The sequence below is a fragment of the Gossypium arboreum genome, chromosome 7, assembly GCF_025698485.1.
Source record: "Gossypium arboreum isolate Shixiya-1 chromosome 7, ASM2569848v2, whole genome shotgun sequence".
Classification (NCBI taxonomy): Eukaryota; Viridiplantae; Streptophyta; class Magnoliopsida; order Malvales; family Malvaceae; genus Gossypium; species Gossypium arboreum.
In genome coordinates this window covers 12,162,460-12,177,954 of record NC_069076.1, presented here as the reverse complement: position 1 = coordinate 12,177,954, position 15,495 = coordinate 12,162,460, and the positions used below count along the sequence as shown (strand labels likewise).

General features: G+C 33.8%; 1 long non-coding RNA gene across 1 annotated transcript; it reads left to right on the top strand.

Annotated features, from left to right (window-relative positions):
- Window positions 1-10,381: 10,381 nt before the first annotated feature.
- Window positions 10,382-11,387, top strand: LOC108481334 (uncharacterized). Its single transcript, XR_001870747.2, has 2 exons — window positions 10,382-10,605; window positions 11,062-11,387. It is a non-coding gene; the product is annotated as an uncharacterized LOC108481334 (long non-coding RNA).
- Window positions 11,388-15,495: the final 4,108 nt, after the last annotated feature.

Genomic DNA, 15,495 nt, shown 5'->3' with positions numbered 1-15,495 from the left:
TTACATTTTTGCCCCTAGGCTCTGGATTAAACTTTATTCCTTATTCTTATGTTTTACAACATGCTGATCACTTTTCTCTTCTATGGCAACATCAAATTCTCACTCTAACATGTACTTGTGACTATTAGGTATTTTTACCGATTAAGCCCTTTTACTCGTTTTTGCTTAAAATCGAGTAGTACAAGTTGTCTAACATAATTTAAAACTTCATATTCTATCATAAAACATCAAAATACACAAATTTCACCTATGGGTATTTTTCCAAATATAAACCCTAGGTTAAATTATTGCTAACATAAGCTTTATCGAGTTAGGGATCTCAAAACGTAAAAATCATTAAAAACGGGCTTGGAATCACTTACTATGGAGCTTGGAAGCTTGAAACAAACCCTAGCTATGGAGAACCCTTGAAATTTCGGCCTAATGAAGAAGATGGACAAAATTGGCTTTTAATTTTGTTTTTAATTCATTTTAATAACTAAATGACCAAAATACCCTTACTACTAAACTTTCCAAAAATTCCTTCCATGTCCTAATTTTTCCATGAACTTAAAATTGGTAAAATTGCTATTTAAGACCTCCTCATTAATATTCCAAAACAATTTCATACTAAAACTTCTAGAATGCAAGTTTTGCAACTTATTCGATTTAGTCCCTACTTTCAATTTAAGCACTTTAGGCATAGAATTTCATCACGAAATTTTCACACAATCATGCAATCATATCATAAACATCAAAATCATTGTAAAATAATTATTTCTATCTCGGATTTGTGGTCACGAAACCACTATTCCGATTAAGCCCTAATTTAGGATATTACATCATATCATGGAATAAGGTCACCATGGCCCTTTGATATGTCACTCCAGCATTCTTTAGCCCAAATGACATCACTTTATAACATAATGTACCCCATAAAGTTATGAAAGTAGTCTTTCCCATATCCTCAAGATGCATCTTGATCTGATTATACCTCGAGAAGCCATCCATGAAGGAAAACAACGAGTAGCCAGCCGTATTGTCCACTAGCGTATCAATGTGAGGCAAGGGGAAATTATCCTTTGGGTTATCCTTATTTAGATCTCTATAATCTACACACATTCACACCTTTCCGTCCTTCTTAGAAACAGGCACACTGTTGGCTACCCATTCCGAGTATTTGATCACCTGAAGGAATCCAGCATCAAATTGGTTTTTCATTTCCTCATTTATCTTTAAGATAATATCTGGCCTTATTCTTCGAAGTTTCTGCTGTACTAGCTTAAAATCTTCTTTTATGGGAAGGCGATGTAGTACAATATCAGTACTTAAATCGGGCATATCCTGGTACGACCATGCAAACACATCTTTGAATTCTTGAAGTAACCCAACAAGGCTCACTTTGTTTCTTCAGTTATGCATGTTCCAATTTTTACAACTTTCCCCTCTTCTAGAGTCACCATGTCCACTGTGTCTTTATGAGGTGAAATTTGTTTTTCCTCTTGTTCTACCATCCTTAACAAATTCAGAGATAAATCACAGTCTCTGTCATCTTCAAAGTCCTGAGATCCCTCTAAACACATGTCTTGCTCAAATAGTGATTCTGAGTCAGTAACAACGTCACTCATGATATTGATATCCAATGACCTATTATAGGTACAAAAAATATACAAAGAATGAATGAATTTGATATTTATTGTCTGTATGGTATGTTTATGAACGAAATAAAAGAGTAATTGAAGAAAGTCTAAAAAAGAATTAGGATAATTATTTAAATAGAAAGAATAACGTGGAAAGAATAAAAAAATGTTTACTCAAAATGATAGCAAAAATGTATTTAATTGAAATAATGATGTTTGAACATGAATCCTTATTGCCTCTAGGCTTAAAACAACAAGTTTGTTTTGAACATTACTCTGAGTGACTCTAAAAACTACAGGAAGGTCTTCTGCAGTCCAATTGTCTAGAACACTCCCCAGCTCATATGGATGAATATCTGACGAAATCCCCTCTTCATTTGTCTTTTCAAATATGGCATTGATGTACACACTTTCCAATTCTCCTTCCATGTTTTCTTTCTCCGGCATCCCTCGTTTAGGATAAATAATCCCTCTTGATACAAAAGTCCTGAAAATGTGAGGGATTATCATGGGCTCCCACTAAATTTCTCCACCACTCACACGTGCTCTTCTTCTTTCCTGCCTTCTTTCCAATTCCCTTTTCCTTTGTCTTACATCTGGCTTGAACCCCAAACCAAAGCGATCATGCTTGTCTTTCAACATTGGGACCTCAATTCTTCCCTGAAGACATCTCCCAAGTCCTTTTCCTGGTACAGCTCCACGTCCTACCATCAACTGTAGACCGATCATTGTAGTTTTAGACATTTTCGGCTCCAAAATTCTACTTCCCCCAGTGATGAATGTTGCATTTACAAACTCCAAAAATCGAAAAGAACATTCAATAGCTTCATCATCTGTCCCTAAATATGGTGCATCACTACTTACAACTGCAATAATGTCCTCTTCAGCATTTATCGTTACCAGTCGTCCTTCTGATACTAGCTTTAACTTCTAATGTAATGACAAAGGCATTGCCCCTGCTGAATGTATCCAAGGTCTTCCTAACAGGCAGTTGTAAGAAGGCTTAATATCCATCACTAAGAAATCTACCTCATATGTAGTTGGGCCAATCAACAAAGGTATTTCTATTCTTCCCATGACTCTCCTTTCCGTGCCATCAAATACTCACACTATATTCTGACATCTCTTCATGTGTGAGGTATCCACAGGTAACCTGTTTAATATGGACAAGGGCAATATATTCAATGCCGACCTATTGTTAACCAGAACCCCTTGCAATGTGTATCCTTTACACCTGGTGGTTATATGCAAAGCTTTGGCAGATCCCCTACCTCCTGGTGCTATTTCATCATCATTGAAAAAGATGAAATTGTCTGTAGTTATGTTTTTAACCAACCGATCCAACTTATTGATAGAAATATCATTGGTCACGTATGTCTCGTTCAGCACTTTCATTAATGCACTTCGGTGCACCTCTGAGCTTAGAAGCAAAGCCAATATGGATATGTGGGCTGGTTGTTTATGCAGCTGTTCTACCACACTGTACTCGCTATGTTTCAGAAATTTCAAGAATTTCCTAGCTTTCTCTTCTCTTACTGGTTCATTAACAGGCACCCCAGGTTCGACCGCTTTTCCCCTCCTTTGTTCGACCGTCACATCTTTTCCTTTTATAGGCTCTGTTCGGGCATTTGTCAAATCATATCATCTTCCACTACGCGTGTGAGAATCTATATTTTGATCCTCCTTTAATGGGCTAACCGAACTCTCCTTTCCTGGGATTGTTACATTACAATCATAATTCCAAGGGACCCTTTTACTATCCTTATAAGAGAAAACTGCTGGCTTCTGAATTATAATCTTAGGTGTCGTCTTAACTCCTATTTCATTCTTAGGACGCGAAATAATAACCACAGGATAACTGACTTTCGGGACTTTCGACATGGATTCTGACACGCATATACACTCCTCCTCCTTAACCCCTTCATAAAATTCTATTTTCTTGTTATCCATCAGGCCCTGGATAACAACTCTGAACTCTTCGCATTCCTGAATTCCGTGTCCCTCTTCATGATAGAACTCACAATAATTCTCTATCTCATTATCAATTCTTGCTGAATTCGAAGTAACTAACCCCCTTCTTTTCATCTCCTTCCAGACCCATTTGAAAGGAGTTTTTACTTCTGAAACATCCACCTTGATTCTTTTTCCCATACCTCCATCTATTGTATTTATCCCACTGTTAGTATGATTAGGTAGTGGAATTTCTGTACTGGGCGTATTATCGAACTTCACAATACCCATCTGAATAAATCTCTCAACCAACTTCTTAAAAGTAGTGCAATTTTCTACCGAATGCCCTACGATCCCTGCATGATACTCACATTGAGCATTGGCATTGTACCATTTAGGGAATGGAGGCTGTAATGGCTTTAGATAAAAAGGTGCCACCACATGTGCATCAAACAAATTTTGATATAATTATTTATACGTCATGGGGATTGGCGTAAATTGAAGCTTCTCATTGTTTTGCTTTGTTCCAGATTCCTGCCTTGATGAACCAGCAGTTATCGCCTTTGGTTGACTTACAGTAACAGACTTTGAATACCCCATGTTTGCATTGTTCACCTCATTTTCCTTTTTCCATAGGGCAGACCTTTTAGTACTTTCTCCTGCATCTATCCTTCCATTTCTTATGGCGTTCTCAACCATTTCTCCCGTCATTACCACCTCTACAAAACTCCTTGTGGCACTTCCTAACATGTGAGTTATGAATAGAGCTTTTAAGGTTTTAATAAAGAGCATTATAGTTTCCTTCTCCAAGAGTGGCGGCTGAACCTGGATGGCAACTTCCCTCCATCTCTGTGCATACTGCTTAAAACTTTCATTTGGTTTCTTTTCCATATTCTGTAGAGTAATTCTATTAGGATTCATATCTGTCACATGGCTATACTGCTTCATGAATGCTTGTGCCAGATCTCTCCATAAACTAATTCTGTTTCGACTCAACTGATTGTACCATTTAGCTGCTACTCCCACCAAACTGTCCTAGAAGTAGTGAATCAACAATTGATCATTGTTAACATACCCAGTCATTCTTCTGCAAAACATGGTAATATGGGCCTCGGGACAGCTCGTTCCATTATACTTCTCAAATTCTGACATCTTGAACTTGTATGGAAGTACTAAGTCTGGGACCAAACTCAGATCTTTTGCATTAATTCCAGAATGTCTATCAACACCTTCTATTACCCTGACCTTTTCTTCCAGCCATTTACACCGCTCCTCCAACTGTTTCTGTGATTCTGTCCTTGCCTTTTCCTCTTTCGCAACTTCATCCAAATCAGGCACCATTAGATTATTCGAGTTATTACCAGGATTAAAACCTGAGCCAGCTTGAAAATTCATTGGTACTGAAACTCTAGCCTAAAACTGTTGAGGCCTAATCGTAACAGATGGTTTCTGCAAATTAATCTCAGGTTGTGTCTGCACATGTGTAGGAGTGAAGCTAGGAAGATACTGAGGGTCTTCATTATTTTCCCCAACATTATCTATAGAACTTTTCCCCTTATCCATCCTTCCCACAAGCAATTGGGATATTTGGTTCATCATCTCTCTTTGGGACTCCATCATTTGTTCCTTCATCTCTTGTTGAATCTTAACTAACTGCTCTTGCATCTGTGACGCATTTGTTCTTGCATATCCTTTTGCATTTGCTCTAACTTTTCAAGTCTTTTGTCCATTGACTTGGTCTTTTTCCTTGTACCGTAGGGATGCGTATTTGGTGTGTTTTTTATTGGCTTCCAGAATACTGAAATAATTTTTAGTTAATTAGAATCTTGTTATGACCTTTAATGCATATGATATAATGTAATGCAAATGCATGAATGCAAAGGAGGCATCAATTCTGGTTCAATTCCGTTTAGAAAACTTAACTAGAAAACAAAATTCTTTACATAAAACTGAGTTAGAAATAAGACTTCGCCCTAATGCTCAGAGCCTTAATTTTCCTAAGCAATGAAACTAGTTCTTGTCCCCTATCTGACTCCAACTCATACTTCACACTTAATATGTCTGCTTGTACTGCCAAGGTCTGCAAGTAATTAGCTACCTCCTGAATTTGCGTCACGGCTTCTCCCATAATGTAATCCCTGCTTCTAACTTGGTTTTAAGAGTGATGAAGCTGTCCATTCCATTGTTCTTCGTTTGCTTTTAAGAACTCAATCCTCATTTCACAACTCTGCAATGCCGACTCTAATTCTTCTATTTTCCCTTTCATCTCCTTGATCTTGCTTAAGCTTGCTCTTAACTCCATCACGGAATTGCGATTCCGGTATAAACATAGAGATCTCTCAAGTTCTGCTACTCTTGCCCTTAATTCGTTTTGTTCGTTTTTACTCTCTGACAGACTTTTCTCTAAGGCCTCGTTTCGAGCTTGAGCCTCTTGGAACCTCCTTTCCTACTGATCTGCCTTAGTCTTTTCTTCTCGAACTTCCTGATGCCACTGCTCTGAAGTTTTACCTAACCCAGCAGTCCTCATCGACAGGCATAACTTCTTATAATCTGTCTTCAAACTTTCCAAATCCTCCTCCACTTTAATTTTTCTTTTCCATAACTTTTCTGCCTCTGATTCTGAACTTCCATACCTAATTTCAGGTGTATTTTCTCTTCCTCCAACTACTCGATCATTTTTCCAAGCTCAGAACTCTTCTTCTCAAAGTCTTGCTTTCTAATTTCCAACTCTGACAGGGCAATTTGTAATTGTTCCCCCGTTGGTCGGACGCCTTCTAAACTTGGTCTAGTAATATTATCATTAACCCTTTTCCTAAACCATCTATGGTATTTGGGTGTCATCATAGAACCAACAGTCAACCTCTTCATCCAATGAGTTTGCTTCCAAGCATCAGAAATTTCCCGAACCTTCTTCTTATAATGGTCGCCTTTATATGGAAATTCACACTAAGCCAGCCCGCAAGTCGTGGGTATAAACTGCCTCGATTTATACTGCCTTAATCTGAGCAAATGAGTATATCCAGTGGCTCCCCAAATTCCTGACAACGGTACCCAATCAAAGTTCCCACATCGATACAGGATTTCATCAGGAACCATCCAAAAAGCTCTCCACTCTATATCCTCCTCTTTAAGGTTTTGAAGAATTTCCATCCACTTATCCTCTAAAATATCATCTTTCCTTTGAGTAGCTTCCTCCTCCTTTAATGGGGAATAACCTTCAGAGAAGACCCGATAAGAAACCTTGTTCACTTTTCAAAAATGCCCATGAAGCCACACCATCAATAGCTATGCACACCCAATAAATCGACCTTCACCTGCCCTCCGACACATGCTCAAGGATCTGAACGTCTCAGCCAATATTGCAGGTACAGGTATGATTCCCTTCTCAAGATGATCGGATAAGTCAGTGACTGCCTCATCCACATGCCTTAAAGCCTTAGGAAAAATCACTAATCCATAGATGCTTAAGGCGAAGATATCGACCCTCTTCCTTTCATCCGGATGCGTTAAAACCAAATCTCTCAAATTCTCCCAAGGAATACATTTACTATCCCCCTTTTGTTGAATTTGAGCAATGACCCAAGGCTCGCTCATCCCCAAAATATTCATCAATTTCTTCACAAAATTTGGACCATTAAAAACCTTAGCGTAAGCTTTTTTAACTTGAACTTTTGGACACCTCAGTAGGGTAGTATATTCCTCCACGGTAGGCACCAAGTCTACTTCTCCAAAAGTGAAACAATTGTAGGCAGAATTCCAAAATTGAGCCATAACTCAGAATAAATGCTTGTTTACCTTAATATCAAGCAAGTAGGGTATATCACGATAGTTCTGATAGAAAAACTGTTTGGTTCCCTCATCCCAACGAGCCCATATATCTCTCAACTCTTGCAACTCATTCTATGTCACATTGATGCGAATGAAGTTCTGCAACTCTGATGTATATCCTTCTGCCAGGCTATCCCCTTTCTCTGATTGTAACTTCTCTGACCATGCACGGACGACCACATTATCCTCAATTTTATCAAGAAATTCATTCTCCATGTTAAATCTTCTAACTTAGTAATTGAATACGAATCAACACCTCATTTAGTATTGAATGTTATGCAAAACACAATCAAAACAAAACACAACAAGTCAGTATCAGATATAAATAATAAAATTCAAGCAAAACAAAGATAATCAAAACACATATATGGGCAATTACTAATTCTTAACTCATCTTTACCTAAGGATAGTTCTTAAGGTTCACTATATGTGGCTCGGTTCTAGAGAGAAGGTACCTGAACCAACAGATTGCTCAATTCTCACCCATTATAGGCTCATATGAATCAAGTTTGGTTCAGGGGAATACATTTCCCTATGACCATGCGGAGATGAAAATCTCACAAAATCATAGGTACGGATGTATCCCGAAAGCAATCCACTAGCCCATGCGGAGGTGAAAACCTCACGAAAGCATAGTTTCTTACTCCCACTTAACAGGTATAACCACAACGATCATGCAATGCAATGCAATATTATTCTACAAGACTTGGACCACATCAATCATGTGACCAAATGCAACAAAGAATCATGATTTTCAAATTAAATTTCAAATTTAAACAAAAGAACAACAAATAATCAATTTTGTGGCCTGACTCTGTTGTTTGTCCCTAGTGGAGTCGCCAAGCTGTCGGAACCATTTTTTATATTTGAAAAAACAGGGATCGACTTTTAAAACCAAATGTGGACTCGCCACCAATCTTTTTGTTTAGGTGTGATTGGATCACCTAATAAAACATTTTGTTTTATTTAAATCAATTTTGGTCCACGTAAATTTAAAAATGGGTTCGGGAGCCGGTTACGTATGAGGAAGGGTTACCACCCTCACTACGCCGAAAAACTGGTACCAGATTGATTAATTGTTGTCCTTATGTCTAGGTTTTTTTCAAAAAAAAATTGAAATATGGTTCCTTTTAAAACATTTAAGTGGTTCAAATTGGTCGTCAAAACTCTCTCATTTCAAACGTATAAAGCATCACATCTAGCACGATAGGACATGATCCTTTATACTTTTGAGAACATAATTGAGTTCTGACTTCCAAAGCTCATAGGTCAAAAATTACAAAAGGACGTCCAAATATTTAGTCCAACGAAAAATCGAAACCCAGCACGGTAGGGCACAATTTCTCGAATTTCTAAATACTGAACATTGCCTTATTAAAAAGATTTGTAAACTCAAAACATATTAATTTTACTTGAAATACAATGGAGTAATTGACTTTAAAGAGTTGGACATTATAAAGAAACATTTGTAAACCAAAAGGAAAAAAAATGAAAACATGGGATAACATGCATGCATAAAATACGACAATTGATGAATGAAGATAATATAACTTATTTAATCAACTAACAAAACAAATAATTAGATATAACTAACCTAAAAAATATAACCAAATTTCTAAGCAGGTATGGAGAACAATTGAGATAACAATGAAAAAACGGAAAAATAGCACAACAATGATATATATAGCCTAATATAATACAATCCATACAAAATATACAAAACAAAATGAAAATTTTAAAAAACCACTATGGTATAAGACAAATTTAAAATAATGATGAACACATATAATATATGAATTGATGAATTTGAAACTATTTGTAAAAACAAACTAGAGATGTATATGTAATCATTAAAACATGTATTATAGAATGAAGATTTTAGATCAAATAACATACAAAGTGTTCAAAACATTTGTTAAAAATATATACAATAAAGGAAAATTTAATAATATATAAAATATGAAAGGATAGAAAGAATACATAATAAGATATAATCTTAGGAAATACACATAATAAGTTTACAAAACATATATATATAAATAGATTAAGAAATAATTATTTATAATAAATAGGATGAAATTAATAATGCATGTAAGATTAAATTAATTTTATCATGAATTATATATGTAATAGATTTTAAAAACATAATTATGTATACAAAGAAAAAACTATATGTATAAAATAACATGGGTTTAATGATGTATATAAATCAAACATATGTACCAATATATATATATATATATATATGTAAAAAGAAATTCAAAATAAATAATGTATAAGATAATTTTATATGAAACAAATTGATTTAGATTAATGATACATATAGATAATACTTACATAAAGATAATAATATATGAAAATATTCAAATGAATAAAATACACAATTTTAAATAGGATCCTTAAAGAAACAAATTATATAAGTAAATTTAGAAGAAAATATATATATATATATATAATAGATTTAAAAAGAAATATTTACATAAAATAATGTGAACACAATAATGTATACAAAATTTAACTAATTTTATCAAAAACTATATATGTATAAAAAGTATTTGAACATAATATCATACAAAATTTGAAAACAATATGATATAAAAGGAAATTCTAAAATGATAATTTTAAAATTTAAAAAAAAACAAAGTAGATTATACAAATTAAAATGAGAAAAAGATCTTAATTGAAATAAAATCAAATTAAAAGAGTTAATTAATAAATAAAACAAATTGTTGAAACTGAAATAGGGACTAAGGTGCAGTGCGCGTGAATGTGAGAGAATTAAAAACGCAAATAATCCAAATTCCCAAAACACATCTTTTAGGTGCGGGCTAAATTGACATGACACGCCGATTCTAGGTAAAATTTAAAAGAAAAATAAAGTGTGAATCGGGCTCAATCCAAAATCAGTGCGAAGGAGAAGGACCACCTGCGCAAATTCCTCATTTTAAGCAAAAGAGCGCGGATTCGGCCTACAAATCAGGTTAACGTGCGGATCCTTTACCCTTTTGAATGGCATTGTTTTTCATTCTTCCCTTAAACCTTTCTTTTAAAACATAACCAATTCTTTTAATTAAAAAAAAATTGCAGCTATTACCCTCTCTGCTAGGGTTCATTTAGCTTACAGTCGCCGAACCACTATCATGCTTAGCCGACGGTGTGCGAATGATGGCCGGATTTTTCCAACAGAGGCTGCGAACATGGAGATCTGGTAAGTTTACTCTTTCTTTTTCCTTTAAAAAACCTCAAATCCTATACTATTCTTTCAAAAAAACGAAGCAAAATTTGAAGAATGAACAAAAATTCAACACTGTTCGACCCTCACCCATATCTACATACTTCTGAGATATTTGGGCTCTCATCGGCGTCGATTCAGGTGTTTCCTCGTCATGTTTTTATACTAAAGTTGCAAGCAAATCAAAAGAAACGAAAAAGGAAAATAATAGATTGGAGGTCACCTTTTGATAATCTTTTTTTATTACTCTTTTCTAGTATTCAGTATGCGTAGTGTGCGTAAGATTACATAGTACAAGCGAGGCCTTTTTATAACTCGAATTTACAGAGTAAATAGCAAAAAATAAAAATATTTTCCTGTTGTCATTTGTGTATTCTGTTATTCTGTTCTTTCTAGTGCATTCTTTTGTTGTGTTTATTTTCCTTTTTGCAGGTTCTATTGGCGTGGAGTTGTACAGGGAAGAAACCACTCGTGGGGAGGCCGTTTCTGGCTAGCTGCAGCGCTGGTGTTCTAGAAACCTTTAGGGTTTCTGGTGCCTTTCCGATATTGGGCTCATTTGGGTTTCGGGTTTGGGTCAGATATTATTTAGGTTAATTGGGTCATGGGCTATTTTAGACCGATGGACTTTTATTGTATTGGTTTATTTATTTATTTATTTTTTGTTTTATTCTGGTTTTGGGTTCTTTTAGTGGCCCAGAGTTTTTGTAAATGGACATTGGTTTATTTTGATTTTATTATTATTTTTTATTTTTAATTTATTTCTCTGGTTTTATTGCGGGCCGGGCGAATTGGGCCTGCTACAATACCTATCCAGAATATTGTTGTTTTACTTTTATAATGGTTGCTTCATACAAGGGATGGAGATAACAGCACATTCCTTAGAAATAGCTAAAGATTGTCCAAAGAGGGAGACAATACCTTCTTTTTTTGGTGTGCTCAAATTGCATAGCGTTTTTATCAAGCTTAGATGATTATATCCATTCATTATCAATGAATTTGATCATTACTGATGATTGAGCTCGTAAGATGGTATAACCTTAATCTTTGATCGATAACTATTTGATCATTAAAACTACGTTAAAATTGATGCAAATCTTCAATCCCAATTTTCTATTCAAAAGAAAGAACTAATTTAAAAACTGAAAAGATAAACATTTAGATAAATAGGGGAAAATAATGACTTAATCAAAAAATTCTAACAACTTAAAGTCAAAAACTAAGGGAAATCAAATATTAATCAAAGAAAGAACGAATTAAAAAATGATGAAGAGAGAAATTAAAATAAAAGAAGATGAAGAAAAAATGAAACCTCTAAGGTACGGTGGCTTTAAAGGTTTGCTTGCAATCTAAGTAATTAAGGCTGCTAAAATTCTTGAAGACTAAACCCTTTAATAATTCTAAAATATAAGTAAAAGATTAGAGTAAGAACAAATAAATTTTAGAATTTAATAAAATAAGAATATGGAATATAATGGAAGGAAATAATTGAATATAATGGAATTGATGAAAATTTCCACAAGTAGATATATGACCACTTTTGGAAAATAATCTCCAACTAACTCAAGTAATGAATTTAATCCATCCCTCAAAAAAAAAAATTTCTAAGAAAACACAAGTAAAGAAAACTCTTCAAGATCTTATTTAAAAGAAAATTAATTGTGCAGACCTAAGGGATCGACCATGTCAATTTATAAGCATGTCTATCCAGTCCTAATTGAAAGCAAATTCTAAATTCCTAAGAGACCTAGTGAAGTTAGGCCAAGTGCCATGATTTTTATTTAAGCCCTTTCTTTGGCCAAACTCGCATTACAAGAAAGCTAAAAATTTTAAATAATAATTAAAGAACGTAAAACAAAACTAAAATATTACTAAAATAATAAAATAAAATACTTACTTGGAGTGTAAGAAGCTGATTTATACAAGGACTCCAAATAGACTAATTTAGCTATGGCTTTATGACACCTATGAAATCAACTAACTTTCTTCTTAGGAGAAGTAACTTTTTTACAATGCATAAAATAAGAGAAATTTTCAATATCAGCTTCCTAAATAACTTTGCTAAAATTAAAACATGTCCATATCTAATTTTAAGGCTTCCAACTTGAACTTCATGTATTAAACTTGTTCAAAATATTTTTCTTATACATGCTTCATTATATTGACCATAACTTAAGTTTTTGAACTAATATTGACGTGTTACTATTGATTTTAAATAATCAATGGATGAATATTGTGGGGAATAGAATAATTGCACTCATATATGAAAAAGATGATTTCATAAGATATTTATATAAAAAGAAAAGCCCTAAGGAAAGAAATAATATACAATCCCTAATATCATGTCTATTTGATCCCTAATTTACATCAATAGTAAGAATCTTGGTTGTCAACATTCTAGGTTGTCAATAGTCAATAATCTACGCTATCATCCCCCTCAAGTTGGTGCATAGATATTACACATGCCCAACTTGTAAATCAAACTATGATAGGTCCTTTTACTTGATTCTTTCGTGAACACATCAGCTAACTACTTGTCTGATGTCACATTAACTAAGTCTAAGAGATTGAAGTTCAATTTTTCTTTGATGAAGTGTCAGCCTATCTCAATATGTTTTATTCGATCATGTTGAATTGTGTTTTGAGCTATGCTTATTGTAGCTTTATTATCACAATACAAGGATAATTTTCCTTTCCTTAACAGTTTAAACTCTTTCAATACCTTTCGTAGCCAAATGAGTTCACAAACACCTTGAGCCATAGCTCTGTATTCTGCCTTGGCACTTAATTGAGCAACTATGCTTGGCTTCTTACTTCTCTAAGTGACTAGATTTCTTCCCACAAGCATGCATTATCCAGTTGTAGACCTTTGATAATCTAAAGATCCAGCCTAGTCTACATATATAAAAGCCTCTATTTGGAGATTACCATTTTTAGAGAAGAGAAGTCCCTTTCCTGGAGTAGACTTTAGGTAGTGTAGTATGCGAAAGATAACCTACATATAATGTTCTCGAGGATCATGCATAAACTAACTCACTACACTAACTGAGTATACTATGTTTGCTCTAGTGTGTATGAGATAAATTAATTTCCTCACTAATCTTTGATACCTTTCTTTATTCACTGTCTCTCCAACCGCAGCTTGCAACTTATGATTGCTCTCCATAGGTGATTCTGTAGGTTTGCAACTCGTTATACATGTTTCTATCAAGAAATCAAGGATGTACTTTCTTTGGAAGGTGAATATGTTGGAAAAATTAGGTAAAGAAAATGGTTTGACAGTTATAGCATAGATTTAAAATTTTTCTCAATCGAGCCAGTTTGTGATATTTATAGCAAAAACCTTTTATTGAATAGTACATGTGCTTTGTATAAGATGGATTTGAGTCGATCTTAGGCTTTCAATCGAATGACCTTCTCTGCTATCCTTTTACCTTGAATTGTGTCGAGTATGGGTTTAAGCAACACGAACCTAACACAAAAAAGAAACGAAATTATTAGTTTCAATAGGAAAATAATTTCTCTCAATAAAAATTCGTAAAGATCGTAATTCTCAAAAAATAGAATTTATTCTTAGATAATAAATTCCTATTACTTTTTGCTGGAATAATAATAACTCAAACTTATGAAACTTGTGACTTTAAGTCAATAGGTGTCATCTATTTATAAGGAGTGGTAAAAGAATACTAGTTGAACAAGCCTTTAATAAATAATATTTATTTAATAGAAAACACACTCCTACACTAACTTAGAGTATGGGTGGGTAGCACACCCTAGTTAATAATACTAGGGTTGTCGCCCCTCTCATCTATTATGAGAGGTTTTAGGCCTATCATGTATTTGGTTCAATTATATGTGCTTTTTGAACTTTTAACCCAACACTTTATAATTTAATCCAATCCAACATTGTTTTCTATTTCTCAAAATAAATATTATTTATTCAATTAATTAAATTAACTAAATTAATTTTTCAATTAACACAATTCTAATTCCGTTAAAGTCATAACAACTTTACCATAAAAAATCTATGAGGAAATATATTTAATTTCTTTATTCAAAATATTCATAATTAATTAATTAATTTAATTTCAATTATTTAATTATCATTAATTAATATTTATTCAAAAATATTAAATTAATTCTCAAGTCACTACGTGCTTAGTGAGAAAACTCATTCATTTGTGAATGTAACTCATTTCTATTTCTTCATCATTTTCATTTGTTTCTATCAATTTGGTTCTACATGCAATTCATTTCTGGTTTCATCGAGATAACAAAGGATTCAATTGGACATATATTTGTAGTTTCAACTAGATAACAGAGGGATCAATTGGACATATATAATTAGGGCTTAAATAATTTATAACTACGTGATGTGAGTGATAAGTTTTATATTTATGATTGATCGTACTTGAAAACTAACTATTATCACGATAAAGGCAAGCACACCTATCGAGCAGTAGTATAGCTTATAGCAAGACCGCAATGTCGAACCCACAAGATCTAAAAGTACTAGTATTAACCTTCTTTTTATTATCTAGCCTAAAAATAAGGGGATTTGCTTTATTTAAACTATTTAACTAAACTAAGAATGCACAGGAAGTAAATTGGGGAAATACTTTTGGGAAAATTGATTGATTTGGACAATAACCAAGGGAAAATCCATTTAGACTTCACTTGTTATTTGACTCTGAATTAGGCGATTTATTCACTTGACTCGATTCGTAGATATCCCTAATTTATATTATTATCTCTCTCGAGACTAACAACATCTAACCCTAGGTTGATTAATTGAAATCTCTTTCTAATTAAAATCCCTAGTGTTGCATTAACTCGATCTATGGATTCCCTTATTAGGTTTGACCCTAA